Source organism: Myotis daubentonii, chromosome 4, assembly GCF_963259705.1.
Source record: "Myotis daubentonii chromosome 4, mMyoDau2.1, whole genome shotgun sequence".
NCBI lineage: Eukaryota > Metazoa > Chordata > Mammalia > Chiroptera > Vespertilionidae > Myotis > Myotis daubentonii.
The window spans coordinates 32820029-32832389 of NC_081843.1; the positions used below are offsets into that span (position 1 = coordinate 32820029).

Consider the following 12361-nt stretch of genomic DNA (forward strand, 5'->3'; position numbering starts at 1 on the left):
GCTCTGCAAGCCACACTGATCTTTCTAAACAGTCTACCTGACCATGTCATTCCCTTGCTTAAAACCTGCTGAGGGCTGCTGTCCACCTGACAAATCCATCCTCCTCCCCCTGGCACACAAGACCCTCTGCTGGTACCCCTCTTCCTGCCTGTCACCCAGGTAGTATGTTCTGCCTGCCGTTCCCCAGGTCCCCACCTGAGAGGTCACGGGAAATCTGTGCAGTTTCATGGAATAGATAACGGACCATGAAGGGGGGACTTTCTATTCCTGCCCCATCCTGTGTGGCATCTATGATCATGTATGGGGGCGGGGGGGGGGGTTCCTATAAAGGACAATTTTTCCTCTCGGGCCCAAGACTGGGTCCTGCTAAGAAGCCATCACTGCTCAGGGCCTGATCCCAATATCCCTGCAAGATGCTCAGCCAGGTCTCCGGGCTGTGGGGTCTTCATGGCCACAAGGGGAGAAGGCTCCCCGCTGGGGAGAAATGCGGTTTTTCCATTGCGCTTCAGGACACTGCCCACTCCTCCCTGACCATCTGACCAGCCCCTCCTCATCTTCCCAACCCACGAACACTGAAGGCACCAGGACTCCGGTTCTGACTTGACTCACTTCCAATGATCTCATTCTGTTTTAGGGCTTTAAAAACTAGCAATGTGCTCATGACTCCCCAAATTATACATCAAGCCCAGTCTGCTCCCTGAGCCCCCGACTTGTGCATGGACCTGCTACTGGTGACACCCCAGAGTTCACAGCTACAGGAGGAGCCCTGACATCGCAGTCTCCCAACTGGCTCCTCCTTTTCTTCCAGCTCAGCCCAAATCCCCGAGGTCCAACTCCTCTCTCTCACAGCGTCACCAGCAAGGTCTATTGGCTTTAGCTACAAGTACACCTGGAGCCAACGACTCACCCCTGGGCCTCCCGCCTTACTTTCTCCCTGATCCCATCTGTCCTCCCCCCGCCGTCAGAGCGATCCTGTTAAAGTCTAAATTGGATTCTTTCTTCTGCTCAGAAGCCTGCACTGGCTCCCAGCTCACTCGGAACAAAAGGCAGCATTCTTACCCAGCCCCTGCCTTCCCTCCCATTTCCTACCACGTCCCGCCCAGTCCCGCATCTCCTTCCTCCAACACCCTGGTGGGTGATCGCAGGGCCTTTGCAGGTCTTTTTTGCCGGCAGTGATAGTCTTGTCCTCCCCCAGCTCACTACCGCCCCCTTCAGGCCTTTACTCGAAGGCCTTTCCTGGACGACTACCCATCTGTTGCAACTCCCTAAAAATAAACACAACCCCTCTCATGGCTTCCCTGCTTCGCCTTAGCACTCACATCTCACTCGCTTTATACTTCACACACTGGTTATTCTCTGCATCCACACCAGAACGTAAGCTCCGAAAGGCAGGCTGTTGACTCTTAAAGTCAGTGTTGATGAAATGTCCAGCACCCAGCCCAGTGCCTGACCACAGACACCTGGGAACTGTTCATGGACGAAATAACTGCACCTGAGCTCCCAAAGCCTTGAAGGGCCCCTCTGCGGGCTGTGCTGTCCTGGTCCCCATGCCTGGGAGCCCCCACCTCCCAGGTCCCCGTGGCCTCTTGTGGCCTCTTTTGTCACAAGACCCCTCCCGAGGCTGGAAAGATCCCATCCACCCAGCAAATGCCCGGTGCTGAGCCACACTTAGTGCCCCGCCCCCGCTGCTGTGGCTCAAAGAGGCATTTATCCGGCAGCAGGAGCTTCTGTTCAGCAGGCAGTGCCTGGTGACCCCTCCAGCTGATCGCCTTCCAGCCCAAATAAAGGCGCTGGCTGTTCCTGTCGTCTTGGGTGGTCCAGTTGGGGACATGGTTTCAGTGAGGTTTCTGGAATGTTGCACAAGAGTCAGAAGCCCCCTTCTGGGGCCCGTGGAGGCCCCGGTTTAACCACCTATGGGGAACTCTGAGGTTCCCCTCCCCCACCTGGCAGGGCTGGGGCCACCGACCAACCCAAGGGCAGGACGGGGCTGCAATGACCCAGCTGAGCCCACACAGGCCAGGAAAAGGGTGGGGCCTCCTGACATCACATCCTTCCATCGCCCACTGCGCAGCCTCCCCGGGAAGAAAGGAGGCAGCCGGCCAATTCTGGGCCTGGCAGCCAGGCGTCTGTCTGCCCACAAAGGCCTCCAGGCCCCGCCCAGCAGATGCCAGCTCCTCCGGGGAAGGCGGAGGAAGATTGTTACTGGAGCCTAATTAACAAAGAAAAGCAGAGATAATTAAGTGGAAAAACATGTGGCTGGCGCTGGAATTGTGCTATCTTTAGAAACTTGAGAAAGGAAGGTTTTATTTTGAGTCCTCAAGAGCCCGACAGAGATATGGGGTGGAGAGAAGGTGGGGAAGGAGAAGCCGGAGGAGTGAGCGTGTGACTGGGGGCGGGCAGAGCGCGGTGCAGGGAGTGGGGGCAGGTCGCCACCGAGGGCATTTCTGCTCTGTGTAGCCTCAAGGCCCAGAGGCAAGAGGCTATTTATCTGAGATCACGGGCAGCAAGTTAACTTACCCGAGATCAGATAGTTAGTGAGCTCATCCAAGGTTACAGACAGTTAACTTGTCTAAGGTCACACGACTCAGAGTGGTGGGACCGGTTTCTGAAGGGGCCGAAGGGGACCTGTTCCCGCCTCCACCAAACGCCCTCAGCTGATGGCAACACCTCGCTGGCAGCCAGGCCCAGCTCAGGGCCTCTTCCCGGGAGCCCACTCCACACAGCACCTGATGAAGGACAGACCCCATAGAGGAGGGGGACCCAGAAGGGGCGCCCATGGGGGCCGTGGCCCTTCCCCTGGGAACTGGGCCTCAGGATGTGCTGGGGTGGCAGTGAAGTGAGTGAAGTAGAATTATCTCATTTCCTCAGCCGAACGCAATTTTACACTGTAGTTCCTTAAACTAAAACTCAAGTTGAGTTTATGAAATAATAGACTCTGTGAGGACTTCCTAGAGCGGCGGTTCTCAACCTGTGGGTCACAACCCCTTTGGCAGTCGAACGACCCTTTCACAGGGGTCGCCTAAGACCATCCTGCATATCAGATATTTGAATGACAATTCATAACAGTAGCAACATTACAGTTATGAAGTAGCAACGAAAATAATTTTATGGTTGGGTCACAACATGAGGAACTGTATTTAAAGGGCCAGAAAAGCTGGGGCTGCCAAGAACTCCGGCCCTGGCTCACAGAGGTGCTCCGCTCCGGCTTCGGGGACATCAGCGCAAGAGCTTGCCAAGGCCGGGTCTGCAGGGTCCAGTCCACCCTGCAAAGCCAGGCCTTCCAGGCCCTCCACGCTCTGGCCCGGCCGGCCTGCCCGCTTCGCCACCTCCTGCTCCGGACGGGCTATTCATCCCCCTCCTGGCCTTGGCCGTGTGCTCCAGGGTGGCCCTGCTGTGGGACTCTTTCCATTTTACACGCAGGAAAGCTGAAGCCCAGGCAGGCAAACCTGACTTGCTGGAGTCAGACGGGAAGTTGGCCGCCTGCTCTGGGTGCCCAGGGGGCGGGGGCCTGGCTGCTCAGCCGGGGGTTCCCTCACGCTGGCAGGGTGGGCAGGGTTGAGGGGACGAAAGGAGAGGAAGCTGGGGCAGGGCAGCTGGGCCTGTAACTGGTTACCATTTGGTTCCCAGACCAGAGAGGAGCTGAGCAGCCAAGGGAAGGAATGCGGTGGGTGGGGGCGGCCCCTCGCTCTGCACCCTCCCTGGTCCTGAGGGTATGAGCTCCGCCTCCCTTCCTCACCAGGCGGTGGGAGCTGCACCAACTGGAGCCGGCCCCTCCTCTCCCCTCCTCTCCCGCAGTGCGCCCTGTGGGAAGCGGCCTCTATGCTTCCCTCCAGCCACAGGGAATTCCCTTCCAAGGCTTTTTAAAAAGCCACCATTATTTGAGGATAGTTCTAGAACGGTCTTTACTTCTTTGATCCCTCTGGTGTTGCCCAGGACTCAGGTCTTCTTACCCGCAAACCCCTCCACTTCCTTTCCTTGGGCTCCACCTTCTCCTGCTCCTTCAAAGGCTCTTTTCCTCCAAGGTCTCTTGGAGGTCGCGGCACTCTGGGCTCGACCCTGGGCCCTCCTCTGCCACCTTCACACCCGACTGTGCCCAGCCCCATCGCCACCCTGCCGGCTCTAAGCACCACTCAGGACCCGCCAACTTCACATCTGTCCCTGCGTGTCCCATAGGCCTGCAGACCAAGCCTTGAGTACCACGATCACCCTTCCAGAACCTTCCCCCCTCCCTTCTCACACCCTACTGCTACATCTAGACCCAGCTCCACCATCTCCGGGTCCTGCCGCCACGGCCGACCTCACTGCAGAGTTTAGCCTTCCGTAATCGGCCTAAGGTGGGTGGATGTGCAGTTACCAGGTTAACCGCAGGATAATGCAAAGCAGCTCCAATCATGTCAGACGGAAAAGGCCTCCAATGTTACAAAATAAAGCTTGAATCACCAGGGTTTGGGTCAGGGCCTTTTATAATCCCGCTTCATTCTTCTATTTTGTTGTTAATCCTCACCTGGGGATATTTTTTATTGATTTTTAGAGAGAGTGGGAGGGAGGGCAGGAGGAGAGAAACATTGATTCGAGAATAGCATCGATGGTTGCCTCCCTCACGTACCCTGGGATGGAACCTGCAATCCAGGTACATGCCCTTGACAGAGAATTGAACTTGAGCCCCCTGGCCCGTGGGCTGATGCTCTAACCACCGAGCAACACCAGCCAGGGCCTCATTCTTTTGCAACCCTCCTCCTCCAATGCCCACCACCCCCTGCTCAGGCCCCACAACAGCACAGACCTGGGTATGACTTTGCCTCTTTCTGCCTCAATGTGCTCAGCTACCTCACAGGCTGGTGTGAAAGGCATAGAGCCTGGCGTGCCAGAGGCTCAGAAAGGCTGGATGCGGTCCTTTCATGGCTCCCTACCTTTGTGGTGCTGTTCCAGCCTGGAATTCCCCAGCTCCCCGGCCCTGACCCCCAGATGCAGCTGGTTCTCGGGGGTGGGAGAAGGGTTGGTACTGAACTCACACAGCTGCGGCATGGGCTCAGGAAACCAGCATGGCTCCCCTCATATTTCCTGGAAATGAACCTGCATGCAGACTAGCATTCCATGCCCCTGGCACTCTGTGCCTCAACCTCCTCCCTCCCTCCCCCCCCATCCTTCTAGCCCTCACCTCCAGGGCCCTGACTCCAATGGTCTTTTACCCCCATTGGAACCTACAGCCCCTTGCTCCGGTGGCCACCCTTCCCCTGTCCGCCTCTGAAGAGTCAGCAGGGGGGCTCTTGCACAAGTTCTCAGCACTCGCTCTCCTGCCCATCTGCTTCTTGGGGGGAGAAGCCTCCTCTCACCATTCCTCCCACCTTCTCTGCGACATCACTCATTTCTTTCATTAAAATCATGCTGTTGCCCTGGCTGGTGTGGCTCAGTTGGTTAAGCGTCGTTCCAGGTTCCAAAAGGTCGCCAATTTGATTCCTGGTCAGGACACATGCCTGGGGCGAGGGCTGGATTCCCAGGAGGGGACATGCAGGAGGCAGCCCAGCGATGTTTCTCTCTCTCCCTTCCTCTCTAAACTCAATAAAAACATATCAGAAAATAAAGTCATGCTGATGCTATTCCCACCTCTAAAACCCTCTCCTCCCATTTCACCCTGCAGCTCCCTCTCCAGCTCTCTTCTGCCTCTAAAAGGTCACCTGTCCCTGGTGAGTTCCGTTGCTCTTCTCCCCTTTCCTGAGCCCACTACTCCACAAAGGTTCCCGCCCAGCCTGAACCAGGCCTCAGGGACTCTGGGTGGCTCGATCCCACAGTTCCGTTCCAGATCTCACGCTCTCGACCTCTCAGCAGCATTGGGCCCAGGCGATCACTCGCCTTCAACCATTTTTCACTTGGCTTCCAGGTGACCCATCTCTCTCCACTTAAATGCTGGAGGGCCCAGGGCTCTCCTTGCACCCCTTCGACTGGACGGTCCTCATCCTCACTGTGATCCGGTCCCATAACTGAAACACAGAAGGGCTCCCGACTGCACGTGTCTAGTGGGACCCTCCCGGATTTGTGGCTCCAACTGCCTGACCTGTCTACTGGGGGGTTAAACTTGCCCACTACTCTGCCCCCTCTCCTTTTCCAGGTGTTCAGGACAAAATCTTGATGTTTTGAGGGTTCAAAATGAGTCCCCCCTCGATGTGCTTCTGTGGTATGCAGATTGTTTTGAGCCAAAGGCAACTACTTCTGCCCTAGTCAGTTTGGCTCAGTGGATAGAGCGCCATCCTGGGGACTGAAGGGTCCAGGTTTGATTCTGGTACATGCCCAGGTTGTGGGCTCTATCCCTAGTAGGGAGCATGCAGGAGGCAACCGATCAATGGTTCTCTCTCATCATTGATGTTTCTCTCTCTCCCCCTCTCCTTTCCTCTCTGAAATAAATAAACGTGTATTAAAAAAAGATAAAGGCAATTACTTCTTCTGACCCATCTACAGGACAGCGCAAACCTGTGCAGACTAAACGTCGGCTCTTACCTCCCGCAGTGACCTGTTGAAGCCCCCAAGGTGCATTACGTCATCCCTGGCTCAGGATGTCTCACACACCTCAGTCCCCCTCTCTATGCCGAACCTCCCCTGCACGTGGGGCCTCTGACCCTCTCCTGTAGGCAGGGCTCCCACACATACGCATGTATTAAACGTGGTTTCATTCTCATGCTAATATGTCTCACCTCTAATTACTAGACCAGCCGGAAGAACATTGAGGGCAGAGGAAAGTTTGTTCCTCCCCCACAATGTCAACTTTGTCCTCTCTCTTTTCCGCACACTCACACCCACAGTATCGGCAATCTTGTCGGCTCTACTTTCAAAATATGTCCAGGGCCCCAGGTCCTTCCATTGACTGGCCCCATCCCCTGGAAGTTTTGACCTGGATTTCTACTTGGCTTAGACCAGTGGTTCTCAACCTTCCTAACGCCGTGACCCTTTAATACAGCTCCTCATGTTGTGGTGACCCCCAACCATAACATTATTTTCATTACTACTTCATAACTGTAATTTTGCTACTGTTATGAATCGTAATGTAAATATCTGATATGCAGGATGTATTTTCATTGTTACAAATTGAACATAATTAAAGCATAGTGATGAATCACACAAACAATATGTAATTATATATGTGTTTTCCGATGGTCTTAGGCGACCCCTGTGAAAGGGTCGTTCAACCCCCAAAGGGGTCACGACCCACAGGTTGAGAACCGCTGGCTTATACCCTCACCTCTTTTAGGCCTTAACTCTTATCTGTTGTCTTCTCAACACAGTCCTAGCTCTGTGGTATTTGTCTCCATGGCACTAGTCACTATTGAATAGTACTGTCTCTCCTTATTTACCTGTCTCCCTCACTAGAATATAAGCACCACAAGGAGATTTCTGTATATTTTGTATTTCTATATCTTGCTTGACACAGAGCAGATACTCAGTAAATTTCTGTTGTATAAATAGATGAACCCAAAGGACTGTGAGCCTGAGGGTTAGATAGGTAGGACCAATGTTATAGATGTTATAGATACTGGCAGCCAGAAGGGGGCAGCAAAGAGCCACCCAGTGTAGATGAAAGATGAAGGGGGGGAGCGCGTGCTGAGTGCCCACGAGCAGGTTCCTTTATCTCTGAGTCTCAGTTTCTTCCTTTAAGACAAGTTGTGGGGATGGATCACTTGTGCTGGTATGGGAAGTCCCTGCAATTGACAGACCATGAGCATGATGTGGATAGTGTGAGGGGTGCCTAAATGTCCACAGTTGGCGGACAGGGTAGTTAACTATGATGCAGCTTAATGAGGGAATATTATAAAGAGTTTTAAAGACCTGAGGCCAGCCCAGCTGGGTGTGGCTCAGTGGTTGACATCAACCTATGAACCAGGAGGTCAGGGTTCGATTCCCGGTGAGGGCATATGCCTGGGTTGCAGGCTGAATCCTCACTGGGGGTGTGCAGGAGGCAGCCAATCAGTGATTCCCATCATTGATGTTTCTCTCTCCCTCTCCCTTCCTGTCTGAAATCAATAAAAAAATATTTTTAAAAATAAAAATAAAGACATGGGGCCCTAGCCAGTGTTAGAGCATCAGCCTGCGCACAAAAGGGTTGCAGGTTTGATTCCCGGTCAAGGGCACATGCAGGAGGCAATCAATCGATGTCTCGATGTCTCTCTCTCCCTCTTCCGCTTTCTCCCTCTCTAAAAATCAACAGGGAAAATATCTTCCTGTGAGGATTAACAACAACAACAAAGAAAAACAAAAAAAAAGACATGGGAAAATACTTATGTTTTAAGTTTGTGTGTATGTAAATTTCAGAGAAAGAACAGGGAGATGTAAAATTAATAAGCTTGTGGAAAAATCTGGAAGAAACGTATCATCATGACAATGAACAGCCATGGCCAGTTAGATGTTCGTATTTTCAGATTTAGCATGGGCGTGTATTTGCTATTCCCTTTAGGGTTTTATGACCGGCTAGGAGAATGTGCTGTGGCTATTACTACCCCTGCTACCTGGGCAGAGGCCCCTCCGTCCTTAGTCCCTGCTTCTGCCCAACACATCCCGGACAGCTTCCTGCTGTCCCAGCCCCTCTGGGTTTCAGAGAGGTCACCGGGACTTGAGTACAGAGGGTGATGCCAGATTCAGCTCGAGCCCCTTCCCCAGCGAACAACCCTGCCGTGCTCTGTGCGTGTGCCTGCCGGGGGCCCAGTGATCTGTGGCCCCTGGCGCACATCTGTTCCTGGGAGCTGGATGCCTGGGAGGACAGAGACGACCCATTCGTGTCCCTAGCCACCCACCCCTCTGGCCCCTGGCCCAGTCTCCCTCCTTCAACTCCGTGTTACTGCAGGCAGGTGGGCTTCCACTGTTGTGTACCTCTCCAGGCCTCACTGGCTTGGGCTCCTGGGGTCAGGCCTGCGTTACCTCGGCTCCCTGAGGTTAGGCGAGAGCTCACGCTAGTATAAGTGGGGGGCCTGGCCCTACCATCCATCCCTCTGCCGTCCCAGCTCCTCCAGCCTGAATGCCCGCTCCCCAGGGGCCCCATGGAGCCGCTGGCCCCCAGCTCCCCGGACTGGAGGCCTGAAAGCCCTCCCATGCTCAGTCCAAGCCTGTCTTTCTCTCTAGCCAGGTGCCTACCACCACGCAGCACGAGCGGGAAAGGCTACCAGACACCGGTGGGGAAACAGGCCCTGAGGGCAGATGTGTACCCAGTTGGGACAACGCTAATGGCCTTGTGGGGTCATCTCTTTGGACTCGGAACAAAACTGGCCCAGGAAGGGCCATACCCTCGCCCCACTCTGGGCCAGCCCACCGTTCCAGGCCACACTGTCCAAGCCCCAGATTTAATGACCAACTTATTTTCAAAGCACAGTTTCCTTCTTTACGACTCATCTTCTCAGGATGTTTCTGTTAGGAACGGCCCCTATGGGAGCCTTCAACAAATGACGTGGAAAACCTGAGAGCCATCCTTCAAGGGGTCCCTCCCTACCTAGGGAAGCTCCCCTCCTTCCCAAGGCTCACCCCCAGCACCCCATTTCCGCCCTCCCCAAGCATGAGTCACGTCCAACCCTCTGCAGTGTGGTAGTGGCTGCAGAGGTGGGCTTCATAGAAGGTTCCAGGCCCCTGGGGTGGGGGCAGTGCTCAATGGGTAGGAACAAGGGTGTCTCTCCAATCACCTGGTGGACAGTTGTCCCTGGATATCTTCTGGGTACCTGTGTTAGTGTTGACACATGACATTCAAGACTTGACGGGCCCCCTGCTCCTCACTGCTTGGCACTATGAAATCCTCTGGAACGTGGACACAAGTCCAGGGAAAAGGGGATCCTAAAGAGACTCAGGTCAAGTTTCTGCCACTATGTAACGGTGGGTTTTGGTAGAAATCTAGTTCAATTTTAGAAGAATAAAAGAGAAAGTTCTATCATACACGTCTGAATTAGCCGACTAAGGTTCACTCCGTATTTTTAGAAGAGGAGGAAAGAGAAAGGAAAGTCTCAAAGCCTCCACTGTGCCGAGATAAGGACTGCCTCTTGGTCAGGACACGCCATACCCTCCAGCGGAATGGGCTCCACCCCTTACTGGTGCCCTGGCCATGTCCCCTGGGCACCGCTGAACCCTGTGCCAGCACCACACACTGTTCTGCTCACCTCCAAGGCCCAGGTCAATGTTACCCCCTCCAGGAAGCCTTCCAGAGCCTCTGGAATAACAGTCACTGCCACCGCCACTGGCTGAGCGCTTTCCCACAGCAGGTCCAGGGCTGAAGGCTTTACAAATACTCATTTGAGTGTCAGGACAAAGCTCCCCGGGGCAGCAGGGTACAACTGGCCTCCAGAGCTCACCCACCACTGCCCACCATCTGTCCAATTCAGATCACCTGGGGAAGCGGGTACGACTATCTCCGTCTTACATCCGGCTCAGGATGTGAAGGAATGAGCCCAGTCACATGGCTAGTAAAAGGGTGCAGGGATTTGAACTGGGTCTCTCTGAACACCAGCCTGTGCTTTCCCATGGCTGACATGCTGCCCAGCTATTCCTCCACATGCCCAGGGCACCTGCTAACGTTTGCCTCCCCCCGAGACCTGAGGTCCTGCTCCAACATCACCCCTGATGCTGGCCTGTATCAGGCTTCAGTGATTTCCTCATGGGAATCATGCCTCATGCCTCTCTGGGGCAGGACCAGCACTCGATGACCTCCAGGGAGCCCTCGGTCTCCTGTGAGCCTGGAGAGCTTCCCAGCCCAGCATGACAAGTGGCATGAGTAGGCTTGGAGCTGGCGTGCCAATGCCTGGAAAGGTGCTGGCAGTTCCATCCCCGAGGGCTGGGGCCAGGGCCACTTTTCCACCTCCTCTTCCAGGCAGCCTGCCATCTTCTCCCACACCATGTGGGTGATCAAGTGTTTCCAAGGCCTTTCTCTGTACACAGAGGAGGCAAAGGGAAGGCCAATGGGTAGGTGGGCAGGCAAGGAGACTGGGGGTTGATGGCTGAGATTCAAGAAGCTGCTCAAACAGCAAGATGAGCTGCAAGTTTTCCTAGTTGGAGGGTAAGCCCCGAGCGGTGAAAGCGGTCACCCCCGGAAGGGCCCAGGAGCGCTGTGGTCTGAGTGAAGGCTGCTGGCTGACCCTCTGCCACAAGCGTTTCTCTCTAAAGCCTGACACTCCACTGTGCGACGACTGCTCTGAATTACATACCGCCTGCCTGTGACCATGGTCTCCTGACAGAACGCAGGGAGCCAGGTTCCCTCACTCCAGGTGGGCCATCCCAGGCAAGTCACTGAAGTTCCCAACACCCGTAAGCAGGGAACAGAAAAAGGTGCCAGTGCAAAGCGCTGACCTCACAGCCCAGCACACATCAGGCGTCTTGACTTTTCTTTGCTGCTTTCCAAACTCATTTAAAATGTACACGCCCCTTTTAGTCCTCCAAGGGGACCCTTTCTTCTGGGGAGGAGGGGCTGGGAGCAGAGGGGAGGCCGAGGGGTGCCTCACTACATTTCTAGTCTTCATCAGCAGAGGGAGGCTCGGCCATGCTTCCGGCTGCTGCTTACGGGATCAGGCCCAGCACTGACACCGGCTTGGGCTGAAACCCAAGCCGGGGCAGGCAGTGGCAGGAAGCTGGCTCAGGGGCACCAGCACTGATGTCTATCAGCCCTGGAGCCAGACAAGTGAACCCCAGGCTGCCAACCATGTCCCGGAGCAAGGCAGGTCCACAGAGGGCCAGGCAGCTGGGGGGGTGGGGATGGGCTGGTGATGCCAGGGAAGGTGTGTTCTGGTTCCCAGGGCCAATGAGAAGAGAGCTGTGGGCCCAGCCAGTGTGGGTCAGTGGTTGAGTGTCAATCTAAGAACCAGGAGGCCAGGGTTCGATTCCCAGTCAGGGCACATGCCCAGGTTACGGGCTTGATCCCTAGTAGGGAGTGTACAGGAGGCAGCTGATCAATGATTCTCTCAGCATTGATGTTTCTATCTCTCTCCTTCTCCCTTCCTCTCTGAAATCAATAAAAAAAAAAAAATATATATATATATATATCTATATATATATTTTTAAAAAGCTTAAAAGAGAAGGGAGCTGTGCAAGTGCACAGGCCTGTGATGTTCTCATGAGCACTGGAGCATTCATGTGCCTGCCCTGCCGTCCCCAGCCTGCTTCCAGGGGAACCGTTCCCCTGTGGGCGTCTGAATCGGGGGCCCCGGGTTCACCTCTCCAAGAGGATGGGCCTTAAGGCCCCCGCTCGGCGTGTGAGGCGGCACATCGCTGAAACCCTGAGCTCTGCTTCCTGAGTCCGGCTCTCGCACCTAACTCATAGGCCCGAGGAGTCAACGTGATACCTCCGTGTTCTTCGCTGAAACCTTAGAGCCTAGAACACAGCTGGCCTTAGGAGGGCCTTGGAAACGTG

The 12361-nt window shown here is 54.8% G+C and overlaps 1 protein-coding gene across 4 annotated transcripts in view; it reads right to left on the reverse strand.

Annotated features, from left to right (window-relative positions):
- GTF2IRD1 (GTF2I repeat domain containing 1) overlaps positions 1-12361 on the reverse strand; it is a 110583-nt gene that overhangs the window by 19487 nt on the left and 78735 nt on the right. The window lies entirely within an intron of this gene.